This window comes from Rattus norvegicus, chromosome 9 (genome assembly GCF_021556685.1).
Source record: "Rattus norvegicus strain SHRSP/BbbUtx chromosome 9, alternate assembly SHRSP_T2T, whole genome shotgun sequence".
NCBI classification, from domain to species: Eukaryota; Metazoa; Chordata; class Mammalia; order Rodentia; family Muridae; genus Rattus; species Rattus norvegicus.
This window is the reverse complement of record NC_141542.1, coordinates 8,338,714-8,353,701: the sequence shown is the minus strand read 5'-3', so window position 1 is coordinate 8,353,701 and position 14,988 is coordinate 8,338,714.

The following is a 14,988-nucleotide window of genomic DNA, read 5'->3' as shown; positions in this document are numbered from 1 at the left end:
ATAAGTACTCAACATTACTGCACAGAGAATCAGGGGAAATAGTAGCTCAGACGTCAGCAGCCTGTTGACTTGACCACCCTTGGAACCTCACAAGCTGTTGCTTAGATGGCTCTCTGAACAGACTGAGGATCACTGTAGAACAGGCAGCCAGGAGAACCCTGAATACACAACAGTAAACACGGCTGCATAAGGAGTCCATGGCTTTCTACAAAAGAGAGTCTGAGATCCAGTCTCTACACTGGAGATTTAAAGCTAGGGCAACAGAGTCGGTGGAATGAGATAACTCTGATCAAGACAAGGGTTCCAGTGGACCATGTTCAAAAGCTCTCACATATTTCACTGAGGGGGCTACCATGGCTTGGCCACCAGAAGCCGTATAAGACCCATGAGTTTGTGGAGCTTGATGGGTCTGTGGAAGATCATCTCCCCATGAGAGCATCAGACATGTGTCATATAATCATGGCCAGCATGGTCTGGTTTGTTTAGACCAGTGAAGTGTGTGTCATTCCTGAGCGATGAGAATACAGATATAGCATGTGCTTTCCTTGCTCTCCCTCGAGCAAGCAATGTCCTTGGTAGTGGCTGCTCAGTGTGTGGAAGTCAGCTCCACAAAGGCATAAAGCAAAGAAAGAAACGAGCATGGTTTCCTATAACCCAATTCCACTTTGGGGTTGTTGTCTGGAACACAGTCTGGCTGCTGATCTTACTTGGAACTGGAAGAGATCGCAATATGACACTAACCTCAGAAGAGACTTTTGTGCTTTGGGTCCCTTACCTCACAAACTCAGTTCCACAGAAGGCTAAGGTTTAGCCAGGGGCTGATAGTATTTAGCAGGAGAAAACAAGGCGACTCCTCAATTTCTTAAGTACCAAACATACACACGCACGCACACAGGCACGCATGCACGCATGCACGCATGCACGCACAAACCCAAATCCCATGGTTGCTATTCGTTTCATCGGATAATCTATCCCCAAGTAGCCTGATGTTCCCAAGAACATTCTGTGCTACAACATCTCAACAGGTGTTTTCTGTAATCTTTTACCTTCTACTCCAAAGTTCTGCTCAGTTTGAGAAAGTTCTGTGGACCGCTGCTAAGAGACTTTCTTCTTCAATGTTTGAATCACCATTAAAACAGCAAGAAGCAGCAAGTGGAATTAAATTCAGTAATGTCATTTACTTAAACCAATTTATCCTAAACATTAGTTCAACATGGAGCCATAAAACTATTTCGGTATTTATTTCTTCTGTTGTGCTAAATACTTGGAATATGAGACATATTTAGTCTTCCAGCATAGCTCACTCTGAAGTAGCCACATTGCAAGTACTGGGCAGCCACAGGGCTGGTGGCCATGGTGTTGCTAGTGAGCCCCAGAGTTTATGGTTCAGTAATGTGGTTCATTATACTACCACAAGTGTGAGATCTCCTTGAAAAGTTTGTTTTAATTTTTAAAGATTTCGTGTATAATTTAGTGTAAAATGTTTTTGCTTCAATTCTTACTGTATTATTTGCTTCTGTAGAAAATTAGTTATTACTGTATTACTTATTTGGAAAAGGAATGATGTTAGCCCCATGGCTCTGATTCTTGCTAGTATATTATCTTGATCGCAAGAAGAACTGAGCCAGGGCCTGGAAATTTCTGTTTAAACTTGAGGAGAGAAGATGAGTTAGAAACCTGTAAGTCATGTGTATTTGTTGAGCTCCCTTTCCAGAAATGAGGCTCTCTCCAATTTACCTTTGAAAACTCTGAGTTCTAAGACTCCTGTTAGGATGAGCTTTCCTTTGGGAGGGTTGGGCTGAATTTTATTATTGTTGATTTTTATATGTGTGTGGGGGTGTAGTGAGCACACAGGCACACATTTGTTTGCACATGCATGTGCCAGAGCACACAATGTAGATGTTACAAGAATGTTGAAGAAGTCATTCTCACCTTCTGCCATACAGAATCTGGGAATGGAACTCCGGCTGTCAGTGATGATGACAAGTGCCTTTACTTCCTGAGCCATCTCACTAGCCCCACCAGTGAGATATGCTAAGAAAACGTGGCCTTTTGTGTTGTTGCCTGTCAAGTAATCTGCCAAGTATTTGGACCCACTATTTCCAAGGCAGAGAATAGCTCTTCTCTGTCCCACACCCTGCCCCCATGGCTGGCCATCTAAACTCCCTGTGCTATTTTTGCCAACTTGATACAAACTAGAGTCGTCTGGAAGCAGGAACATCGGTTGAGGAAATGTTTCCATCTTCCTGGCCTGTAGGTGTAAGACTCTCAGAGAGAATCTTCCCTCAGGAGGGAGATCCTCAAGCCCCAATGACCAGTCCGAGTCCACAGGCTGCAATCTGCAAGAGGATTTTTATTGATCAGGAAGCACAGGTATCTGTGGGTGTCCCAGTCAATTTGGAAGACTGGCGCGCCTAGCAGAACCAGGGACGGGTTTTTATAGTGTATTGGAGAGCAGAAGCAGGCTTACAGAAGCGGATGCACGGTTACAGGGATGTGATTGGTGGAGTAAATGAGGCATACGTGTATGATACCTATTTTGGCTATAATCATAACAGTGAGTTAGCAAAAAGTACATGGTGGTCAGGGCTTCCGGGGGGTCAGGGACTGTTTCTTTTTCCTACCAGGTGGCCCATGGAGCAGTGCCCATAATTTAGTCTGGTTTCTGCATTTTGTTTTCTTTTCTGGTCTGTTTCGTCTAAATGATGGGTCAGTTTGTCCCACATATCTAAAAACTTACTTTTTACTTCTATATTTGAGGGCCTTGGGCTTGTACAATTCCCTTTCTGGGAGGGGGTCTTTCATAGGAATGTCTCGGTAGATTGTCTTGATTGTTGACTGGTGTGGGAGGCCCCTGTCCGCTCTGGGCAGTGAAGTACCTGGGCGTGTGGTTCTGGGAGGTATAAGGAAGGCAGCTGAATGTGATCCTGGAGAGAAGCCAGCAAGCAGCACTCCTCCACATTCCCCACCTCCTGCCTGAGTGCCTGCTTGGCTTCCCTCAATGATCAGACCTGTGCATCAAATAAATCCCTCCTCCCAGAGTTTACATGGTGTTTAACATAGCACTACAAAGCAAAGTAGGCCCGCCATCATGGCTGAACAGCAACTAGCAGAAGATGTTCCCTGGTTGAGTTGCTCAGTGGACTCTAAGACACCCACGGCATGTGTGCTAATAAAGGGTTGCCTGAGTTTTAGAGATCCAAAGTCAAGAAGTTGTTAGCCATGGCTGTCTGTGAAGAGGATTCTGAGAGATTTCCTCTTTGCCATTCATGTTGGAATCTCACTGTTTCCCTCACAGCAGGAATAAAGTCTAGAGCTCACCACTTGTGAGTGAGTGGTAGGGTTCTTCAGAGTCCAGAGTAATTATCTGAACACGAGAAGGGGAGGGGAGGCGAGAGGAAATGTCTTGCTTTTATCCAGTGCTCAGTCAAGTCAGCCCTGGACAAATGTATATATAAAAAGCACTAAGTGAGATCAGCAGGTTGGGTATGTGTGTGTCTGGGTGTGTGCTCACGTGCATGTGTGAATTCTGGGAAGTTATTTTTGAGGTGTTTTTTTTTTCTTATTTCATTTTAATGTAGCTATTTTGTGTGGGGGAGGGGAGCACATAGGCACAAGGAGGACAGAAGATAACTTGTTAGAATCAGCTCTGGTCTCCTACCGTGTGGATCTTAGAGAATTAAACTCAAGTTGTCATATGTCTGTGGCCAACACTAGCCTTCACCTACTAAATCATTTTAGGAGTCTTGTTTTTGAGATAAGTATTAAGTGAGAGGATTTCGAAGGTTCCTAAATATAATGAAAACCAAACAAACATTTAAAATAATTGATACAATTACTTAATTTGAATTCACTTGCATCTCTTTTCATACTTAAAGCCATAAATTATGGAGTCTCTCTGAGTTTATCTCCCACCTGGAAGCAGGGCCCCAACACCCATAGCACAGTGAAGGACAGAGGTTGCCTGTTCTGCCTCTGTGAGAAGCAAGAGAGGGCTGTACTTCCTTGCTTTCTTCTCTGGCGTCTCCTAGAAGTGACTTATGAGGCTTTCTATATTGAAATGCACCATGTGCCACCATGATGTCTGAAGTACCTAACCCTACAGGGTAACCCTGTGATGGATGAAGAAACAGGCTCAGTTGAAGCAAAGTTTCTGGAAACCATCGGTTCTAAAGCAGGAGAACTTTTATTGTTAACCAGCATTATGTTTCCCTTTGCCGCCCTCTCTGACCATCAGATATCTCCAAGCACTTAGGGTCACTCAAGTATTTTGTCAGTCGCTCTCTTGTTCTGAGTCCGTGCCTTTGTTGATTGGGCTGGAGAATATGCTTCAGTGCCCAGATTCCAAGTTGAAAGAGCCAAGCTGCTGTAGCATGGGGACCTCTGGAAACAACTTTGAGCTCTGTGGTTGGGTGAGCCATGTGCTAAGCCTTGCTGCTTGGTTGAAGGTGAATAGAATTCTGGGAAGAGCAGTATTGGAATATTTCTGATGTTGTGCTGGAAGACCAGGTTTTCAAAAAAAACTTTACAAATGGAAGCAGGGTTTGTGGGGCACTGCCTCCGGAGTTGAGAGTACTTGCTGATTTTACAGAGGACCTGAGTTCAGTTCCTAGCACACAAATCAGATGGCTCAAAACCATTCCATTTCCAGAAGACCCAGTACCATCTTCTGTCCTGTGTGGGCACCTGCATATATGTGATATATGCTCAAACAGGAGCACTTGAACCAGTGCACATGTATGCACAGGTGCACATGTTTGAGCGTAAGCACACACACACACACACAGACACACAGACACACATGTACACACATACACACAAACATGTACACACACATATACACAGAGAGCTTGAAAAAGAGTATAGCATGTGGTTTGTATACTTTATATAATTATTTTAAGGACCAAATTAAAGTGTTTGAAAATATATCAGCACTTCTTACAATAGACTTTCTTTTAAATAGATGTTATGGTGTTTTCTGCCCACCTCACTCTCTCCTGGGGAGAGCCAATCTCAAATTTCCTTCCTGGGAGTGGTATTTGTATAAAAGTCCCTAGCAACAGAGCCTGTGTTTTTCTCACACAGAATTTCATGAGTTAGCAAAGGTCTTCTGGTTTTAAGGAACAGAATAACCTCAGATTGTTTAAAATTTTATTTGTTTGCCTGTTTAATGAGTGCTCTGCTGCATGTACACGGGGATGCCAGAAGAGGGCACCAGATCCCCTCACAGACAGATGGTCCTGAGCCACCAAGTGCTTGCTGAGAGTTGAACTCAGGACCTCTGGAAGAGCAGCCAGTGCTCTCAACCATCTCTCCAGCCCCCAGAGAATATTATTATCCTAGAAAAACGAACCTGGCAAAAATTGAAGCTTTGCCCACTTACTTACCTATTTAGTGTAATTTGAAATTTTAAAACTTCTTTATGATCGCCCAGGAGGGCCTGAGCACTTTTGTTCAATCCTTTGTAGGAAGCAAGGAAGCAATTATAGTTGTTTTCTTGGCTATTTTTAGTTCAAGGAGTTTATGCCTCCAGCAGAGCACAGGGAAAGCCACCATGCTTGGACCAAACCAGCTGCCAGGTTCCTCTCTTCTTCCTGCAGAGGAGAAAGTTCAACCTCAGAATGTACTATTTTGCTGCTGAATTTATGTGGTTTGAAGGTTGAGATCCTAGAGAGCTGAGTAAAAGTAGGGTATTAGCTCTTAGAAGTTTATCTCCATGTAAAACACCTGCAATCTTTTGTTTCTGCTACACCCACCGCTCGGTCTGTGAGGGCATTTTCAGAGGATTTGCTGACACAGGACGGTCCACCTGAGTGTGAGCTGCACCATCCCATCGGCTGGGGTCTCATCAGAGTAAGGGGGAGCAAGGACAGCAAGCCTAATCCCCTTTTTATTCTGTTCCTGTGTGCTGACATGGGCTGAGCTTTTGAAAAAAATGCCTGCAGCTAGATCCTTCCCAGTGTCTCCAATAGGAGTCGGTTGCATGGCCAGCTCTGTGACAAAGGTGTTTCCTCCAGCAGTGAATACTTTCACTATGACATCAGAAGCAGGAATAGCCATCGAGTCAACTGCCACAAGGCTCCAACTTAGCCTGGAGTTCTTGTCTATGCCTCAGTTTATATGAAGTCTCTGCCTGACTCTGAACTTTCAGATCTGGTAATTCTTCATAGAGAGGACTGCCCTGTGAGCTGTGGGCTGTGTTTATCAATCTGGCCTACGCACTCGCCATGCATTAGAGCCTTCTAGAGACCATCAGTGCAGAAGACATGAAGGAGCTCAGTGCAGTAGAGCAAGCCTGCAGATTGGGTGGGAGGTTTGGGGGCCGGGGGAAGATAATGGGGCTTAGATCTTTTTGAACATTTATTTCATTTCTGGTTATGTCTGCATGTCTATGTGGATCCATGCCTGTTAGTGCAGGTTCCTGGAAGGTAGAGGCATCCAATCACCTGCAGTCGGAGTTACAGACAGTTGAGAGCCACCTGACCTTAGTGCTAAGAATCAAACCTGGGTCACCTGGAAGAGTCACAAATGCTCTTAACTGCTGAGCCATCTCCCCATCACCCAAGACTCCAGCTTTTACACTAAGGCAAATGACATTACAAGGAACACTCTCTCACTGACATTTTACAGGAGCTACTTTGGCTGTTGTAATCCACTACTATGGAGCAACGCAAGGAGCAGGGAGACTACTCAGGAAGCCACCCCAGCTGAGGTCAGCTATGAGGACCTGGTGGGGCTGAGCAAGAGCAGAGAGGGTGAAAAGTGGACAGAGGCTCAGGACACTTGGGTCACACACACTGAGGACCGTGGTGCACTGCCTGGGACATGAGAGGAAGAAGGAGTGGGGAGTCAGGTAAGACTTTGACCTGGTAAACAGGAGGCTGGACTTGCCATGGACTCAGAAGTAGAAGACTGGGTCCATCAAGGTTCAGGAATGGCTCTGGCTAGTTTGGGACAAGCTAAGTTTTGAGAGATCTACCAGACACTGGAGTTCCCAGGGGAAATGAACAACTGGCTATGCGTCTGGGGACAGTGCCTTTGGATCACACAGGTCAGCATGCCAGCAGGCAGCTAAAGCCATGAAAATGCATGGGAATGGGAGAAGAGAGGAGATGAGGAACAAGGGTCTGTGTGGTTCCTCACTCCAGGGGAGAACAGTGGGGAGACTGCGGAGTCCTCAGCAGAGCAGGGTTCCTGAAGACCAAATGGAGAGCAGATACAAGACAATGGAGCGGCCAGTATGAAAACAGACATCAGGACTAACAGCCACTGGATTTAGGGATGTAGCAGTCACTGCTAATTTGAACAAAAGCAGTTGGTTACACAGTGAGTCAACTGAGAATGCAAAAGGGGGATAGGACACAGAACGGGATCTTCCAGGGAGTTCTGCTCTAAAAGATTGGAGAAGGTGGGGTATTAGCTGTGGCAGTGGGGTTGACAGAGGTGTTTGTTTGTATAAGAAGATAGGTAGCACATAATGTTTAAAATGGGAATTGTGATGACTGCTCTTGCTTGCGGAATTGATTGTATTAAGCACCTAGGAGATTAGTGAAGATGCCTCTGAGTGGCTGGGATGCTGTCTCAGAGAGGATTAGCTCACCATGCATGTGGGTGGCACTCAACAGGTTGTGGGTTCCAAGTGAAATAAAGGATGTTGGGAGATAGGTCAAGATTACACTCTGGTTCCTGGCCCCCATGTTAATTGGCTGTTCCTCTACTGAAGCTTTCCTCCCAACCTAGCTTTCTCTCCACAGGAACCAGCTGACCTGGACTGAAACCACAAGCAAGGAAACAAAAGCAAAAGATTTCCCTCCCTTATGTAATTTCTAACAGATAGTTTGTCCCACCAGCAAGTCTGACAAACACAAGACTAACCCTGGCACTCATGGGCTGGGAGTTTAACAGAAGAGAAAGAAATGGCTTCAGATAAAGGCAGCACCGTTCACAGATGGGGACACAGGATCCTTGGGACACTTGCCCGAGGGAGTTTCCAAAGCTTCTTTTCTGACCATTTCTGTTTTTTCTGAAAAACACGCCAATGGCTGAAGGCACAGATAGGGAAAGAGAGTGAGGAAGATGGAGAGTAGCCACTGTCATGTAGGAAAGTGTAGGACAGAGTCTGAATGTCTAGACTAGGGAACAACACATATACACTCGAAGGACAACTTAAAGGTCCTAGGTATTGGTAAGTTTCCTCTGGCCATTTCTCCAGTAGCACGTGTGCAGGTTTAGAGAACACTCAGGGAGTCACCTTTGAAAAAGGATTTCTTATGCATGTGTTAGTTCAGGGAGTAACCAGGTCAAGGACATGGCCCTGAGGCTTGGGTACAGTAGTCACCTACATTGTTGGAAGAACACATCTTTCAGAACTGTGGTAACAGAGCACTGTTTACATTTCCTCACATGGGCCCCATTCCGCATGCTTTTCAAATTATTGTGGAAATGAAATGCAAGATAGAAACAAGGACGGACTCTGCTCTTCATTAATGTGGAATTAGGAAGCGCTGGGCTCTCCCACTGGCAGAGGAGAGCCCGATGGGGTGGGCTGGATTCCTTGTTGCTATGAACTACAGTGATGACTTAGTATGTTCACAGTTTTAGCAAGAGCTGAGTGAAATGAAGGCTATGGATATCATCTGTGCCCCCTTCACAGAACCATAATGAGGGGGTGGCATGTGGGTGGAAGTGTTTTTGCTGCACAATTAGAGTCTCCAATGCCCCTGCTCACACTTCCTTTTATTAAGAAGCTCAATAATTTAATGAATGACGTGGAATTCTGCTTTGCTTTGTGATTTGAATCCACCTAGTCTTTTGTGTGTGTACAGCATTGATGTGTACAAGAAGCAGTGCTGGCAAGAGATGCTCTTAAATGATCTTTCACCTATTTTAAGAATATCTGGGATCTTGGTGTGGGAAGGGAAGTGATATGGCACATGCGGCCTGTCCCTGGGACTACATAAACTTTTAGCATCTTGGGTCTGCAGTTGGGAAGTAGTGCTCTTGGAACCTCAGTTTCTGCATCTGGGAAATAGGGTGATGACAATTTTGGGGGCTGTGCCCATGAGACTGATGATGACCATGCTTGCAGAGGAGCATGGGTATTATTTATTGTCGTTGCTGTGGTTGGCAGTGAAGAGAGGAAGAGTTGGGGATCTGCCCCGCCTTGCTCCAGAGGACTGACCATCTTAGATTAATTAAAAACTTTATGTTTGCTGAAAATTTTATTCTTAACCAGTCATTTCTTCTGCAAACCCTTCCCATATTCAAGATATGAGGTGATTTAATTGGTCTCCTTGCACGTAACTAAGAAGGAGATTGTCGACCAGTTTGGTAAGAAAACAGCTTATATACAGTATTTAAGAATGGAGCTGCTCTCTCCCATACATAAGCCATTAGCCATGCGGCCATTTAAATGCAAACCTGTCACAGTGAAATAATATAAAAAATTTGCCTTCTCACTTGCACGTGCTACATTGGAGTATTTGAGTATTTGGTCACCACACATTGCCGGGTGGCTGCAGCACTCAACAATGAGGACAAAGAACATTTCTGTCACTTTTCTGTTGCCCTCAGGCTAATGCCCTAAATAAAGTTTCTTAAACATACAGGAGAAAACCATAGAGATCAGGGCACCTTGTCAAAAAAGACAAGGTGCCTCAGTAAACAGTGACATCATAAATTTGCAAAGAATCAAATTGCACTTTGCTGTAATGATGCCACGAAATTGAATAAAATTGCCCATAAGTTTTTTTATGGAAGGTGTGAGAAGAAAATAAATATTTTAAACTATTTTAGAAGCTTTGACAGTATACATCATTTTTCATAGCAGAAATTCATGCAGTCAATAAATATTTATCAGGTTCATATCATGTGCTATCCTCTAAGTGAGGGAAGGGGTGTGGTATATGAGAGAGGAGTGTTCAGGGACATGTGGAGGGAAGTAGACTGGATAACACTGGGAATATAGAGAAGGAAGTAGATTTGGGAGAGCAGGATTAAGCTGGTCCCCCTTAGATAGGAGATTTGAGCAAGCCTTGATGAGTGGTCGTGGTGGGGCTCTCTGAAGAAGAGTGTCTTCAGAGGGTATTGTGTCCCTGAAACTGGAGTTAAGGTGTTTGGAAGTCACCATGTGAGTGCTGGGTAACAAACCTGTGTTATTATAAAAAATAAAAATGTTTTTTTTATTCCCCACTAGTATCAACACACATGGCATCTGTGGGATATTTTCATCTCAGTCAGCAAATATCTCACCTGCTAAGCTCCCTCCCATCTCACACTGCTGATGGCTACTCTCTGAGACCGGCAGCAATCTATCTACCCATCAAGTCCCCAAGGCAGGTTGTTTCCACACCAGGCACACACATCCCAATTCCGAGCCAGGCATGGTGCTTCCTGCCATCACACCTTCTCTTGAACTCAATTAAGTCACCACATGAAAGAACACATCACATAATAACCTCTGATCCACTTGATAAGATAATTTGCCCATCTAGACATCACAAAGTCCTGTACATACCCATCCCTTGGAAATATTCACTATAACCTGTATCTATGCACAGAAAAGAATCTTAACATCTGTGCCATGTTCTCCCAAGTCCTTTCCCTCCCTCTGACACCTTCTTTCCTGCTTCTCCTTCACTTCTAAAGAGAGTTCCCACTTCCCTTCCTTCTTGTCCAATGACAGGCCTTGTTTTTTCTTGCCTGCCTTCACCTGCATAATACCATCAACCTATAGACCTGCATCCTCTGTAATTGTACCAAGCATTCTTAACCACTTAGCCAACTCTCCAGTCCCGACTTGTGCAGTTTCGTGCTCAGTCTTAAGGAAGAGTGGGCTGTCATGGAGAAATAGCATTGGAGGTCAACCTTTAGAGTTGTGAGCTAAATTACCTAATCTGTTGTTCATAAATTACATAATCTATGGCTTTTTAGTACAAGGAAGAGATTAAGATTAAAAGAGTAGAGTGCTCTTTTCACCTGAGTACAGGAAAGTCGCCTCTTAAATGAGGGTCATATTATCTGCTATGGGGAAGGAAAATGGGAAATCTAGGAAAATTTTCCTAGATGTTATAGTTTGTGAAGGGAAGAAGGGAAGGTGAGAATTACATTTCTTATGCTGCTGTTTTTACTAAAGCTAAGGGGTCCTGTGTTGGATAGTGTGTTCTAAACAACCCAAGAAGGCTGGTGTGAGACAAAAACAGACATTTAAAGTTCAAAAACTTACAAGAGCTATTCAAGGTAAAACTATCAAGACTGGGAGTGATGGCATCCACCTACAATCCCAGCACATGAGAGGCTTAGATAGGGAGTTCAAGGTCAGCCTGGGATATGGAAGGAAGGAAAAGCAGAGCAAGTCTTTCTTGGAGATATATATATATATATCTATATATATATATATAGGCTTCTCTATATGGGGTGCACCTTTGCCTGGAGTTGTATAGATGGTTGGATACAAAAGTATGGAGATCACTTCAAAAATAAGACATTTAAAATAGAATAACATAAAAACTAGCAGACTAGCCAGGCCTGGTGCCACATGCATGCCGTGTAATACTAAAAGCACATTATAATACTTGCAAGCACGCAGAAGTTGGGCAGAAGTAGAAGTAGAAAGATCAGGAGTTCAAGGTCAGTCATGGATACTCCAGGTCTTGTCTTAGAAAAATTAAAAGAAAAACAAATAATATGAAAGATTAGTAATTAGTATTTATATAAACCCTACAGACAGATAAATCACCCACTAAATTCTAAACACTGCTTTCAAACATGGGAATAATTCAAATCAGGCTGCAAATTATCACCACCCTGGTAGCATCAGATGTTCTAAGGAAAGACATCCTGATGCCTTTTGTCCCTGGGAATAGAGGTTCCAAGGAATTGCATTTTTCCAAGGAGTCTCCTTGGGGAAAAAAGAAGAAGAAGAAAAGTAAGGAACTTGTTCCCTGGAAAGAGATTTCACAAGGAGAGAGTGCCACTGAGACAGTGCCAGGATCAACAATGGGTGGGATGGACCACATCCTGACCACTTTGTATTCAAGCCTAATCCTGTGCAGGAGCCTGAAGATGGACTTGGCTGGATGAGTCAGTGAGTCTCATTATTTGGTTTGCTCCTAATGTGGCTAGTTGTATATGTACACACACACACACACACACACACACACACACACGCACGCACGCACACACACACACGCACGCACACACACACACACATGCACACGCACACGCACACGCACAGACACACACACATTTGGTGGTCATTGATCCAAACTTGTTAGAGCTCCCAGGGCCCAGACATTGACTTAAGGACTTGGGTTAACAGAGGACACTTTTCTCAAGGTGTTTGCTATTTACTTGAGAGAAAGCTGAAGAAATGTGGAATTACACGTCATGCTTCTAGAAGCCCTGGATCTTATTGTTAAGAGCTGAGTAAAGCAATGTGTTGGGACTCAGAAAACACAAATACTTCAAAGTGAAGCCTGGTGGTTTTGTTTTGGTTTTTTGTTTTTTTGTTATTTTGTTTTGCTTTTTTGTTTTTTTTTTTTTCCTTTTTTAATTAACAAGCCGGCTTCAGGAGCCCTGGCTTGCAGTCCTCCTTTGAACCTGAAATAAAAGCTAAGAATCATTCCTGAAGCTCCTTTATCTGTGTAAAGGTCCTAAGGATGAACTCCCTGAAGGGTAACAAGCAGGAGACAAGGGGAGAGCTCACGCCCATAGATCCCAGGCAGACTGTGTTCCCAGATGCTGTCACTTCTATGTGCCTGGCCCATGTCCCCTATAAATCATTGACTTCTCCTCTGAAATTGGTGTGGCCTCACTTCTGTCCTCCTCATAAAGAATCCTTAAGCCACAATCGTCAGGGCTCATCTCTGAGTTTCATGCTCAGCGTGACAGCTGTCTACTTGCACATTAGTAATTCTGTTCCTTTATTTCTGCCAATTGTTGATTTGTTTCTTCAAACTCAATTAAAAGCCCCAGAGAGTGGATGGGAGGAAGGTCAGTCTCTAGACTTGCACACCTGCAAGGACCTTAATCGGCATCTTTCTCTGCTCTGTCTCAGCACCACAGGGGCCACTGTAGAGCCCTTGGTGTCTTCTATGTGAACTGCAGTTCTCAGCAGAAGCCATATCTGTGTTAAAGATCACAGTCTGATTAGAACTTGGAAATTGTAAAGAGATGAAATGTTCTAGATCTTGTCCTATATTTAGATCCCTTCACAGCTATTTGTTATCAATACCTATATGTTCCGTGATATCACTGTTGAGAAAGATAGGCTGATTCCATGACAGGCTTCAACTTGGCAGTTAAGGAGACTAGGCCTAAATATCTGTTTCCACAAACTGGGCAATTCCAAACAAGTCCAGGCCTCAGAAGTTAGCCTGGGGCAAGGACAATGGGTCAGCATCAGTTTCCAGACCTCCCTGAGAAGTTTCCAGCCCTGACACTCTCATACAGATGAGATGGACCTGACACATTAACATAGAGGTCACTCTCTTAGTCAGGTTCCTATTCCTGCACAAACATCACGACCAAGAAGCAAGCTGGGGAGGAAAGGGTTTATTCAGCTTACACTTCCACATTGCTGTTCATCACCAAAGGAAGCCAGGACCGGAACTCAAGCAGGTCAGGAAACAGGAGCTGGTGCAGAGGTCATGGAGGGATGTTACTTACTGCCTTGCTTCCCCTGGCTTGCTCAGCTTGCTCTCTTATAGAACCCAGGAACTCCAGCCCAGGGACAGCACCACCCACAATGGACTGGATCCTCCCCTCTTGATCACTAGTTGAGATCACTGCCCTGCATATTAGTCTCATGGAGACATTTCCTCAACTGATTCTCCTTTCTCTGTTGATAACTTCAGCTTGTGTCAAGTTGACAGGCAAACCAGCCGGTACAGTCACCTACCCCAGAATTCCCTAATGTACTTTAAATCACACCTGCAAGATCATTGGTGGTCTCTGACTTGCTAATGGGGGAGTCCAACATGCTGGACTTCTGCAGAATAAAACACTCAATGTCTTTTCATACTATTTGAGTCCGGGTATCATTCTTTGGCAAGCCATGGGCCCTCATACTTGTGACTATTCGGTAAAATGTTTGAGATGTTCTAACTTAGATCACAACAACCCTAAAGGTGCAAATGTCATCTGACAGCATCTGAAACCCGTACCAGAGATTTCCCTTCTGGGATATTAGCCAATTTATCCTAATTTCCCTATTAATTCACTTAGTAAATTGATTCAAGACTGTCCTTTGTTTTATCATTATAAAAGATCATGGAACTACTCCCCTGGTGTCAGGTCTGAAGGAAACTCCAGTTCCCCGAATCCCAAGGGGCAGTCCAATGAGCTCAGCCTGTGGCAGTTAGGTAAGAGACCACATTCCTCTGGAACTTGTGAAACAGCTTCTGTTCCCCTTACCCAGCAGAAGGCACACATGGGTACCTGTGGTTCTCATTACCATGTGGGAGCTCCAGGCTTCTTCAATGTTACAGGTACCCAGTACTAGTGCACATTTCAGAGTCCATGCCAGCACCCCAGCCTCCTGAGTTCACAGGCTCCCTGCCCCCAGCCAGTCAAATTCCTTCCAACCCTGCTATTCTCCCTGTTTTCTCTGTTCTCTGTGCTCCTGCAGAGAGTCTGGCCCTGTCCAGTCTGTTGGCCACGTTCAGTTTACAGCTTTCTTTTTCTACTCTGGACTCTTCTAGATGCCTCTGGCTGCTCTCTCTCTCTCTCTCTCTCTCTCTCTCTCTCTCTCTCTCCCTCTCCCTCTCTCTATCTCTATCTCTATCTCTATCTCTATCTCTATCTCTATCTCTATCTCTCTCTATCTCTCATCATCTATCCAGCAAGTTGAATCCACGTTTCTGGTCACATTTATTTGACTCATCCCCTTGGAAGCAAGAGCTTTGTTTTGTGCCAACATATGTAAAATGCATATCAGAATACAGAGCTTAATATGAAATACATCAGTGTTAATGACATTATTGGTAA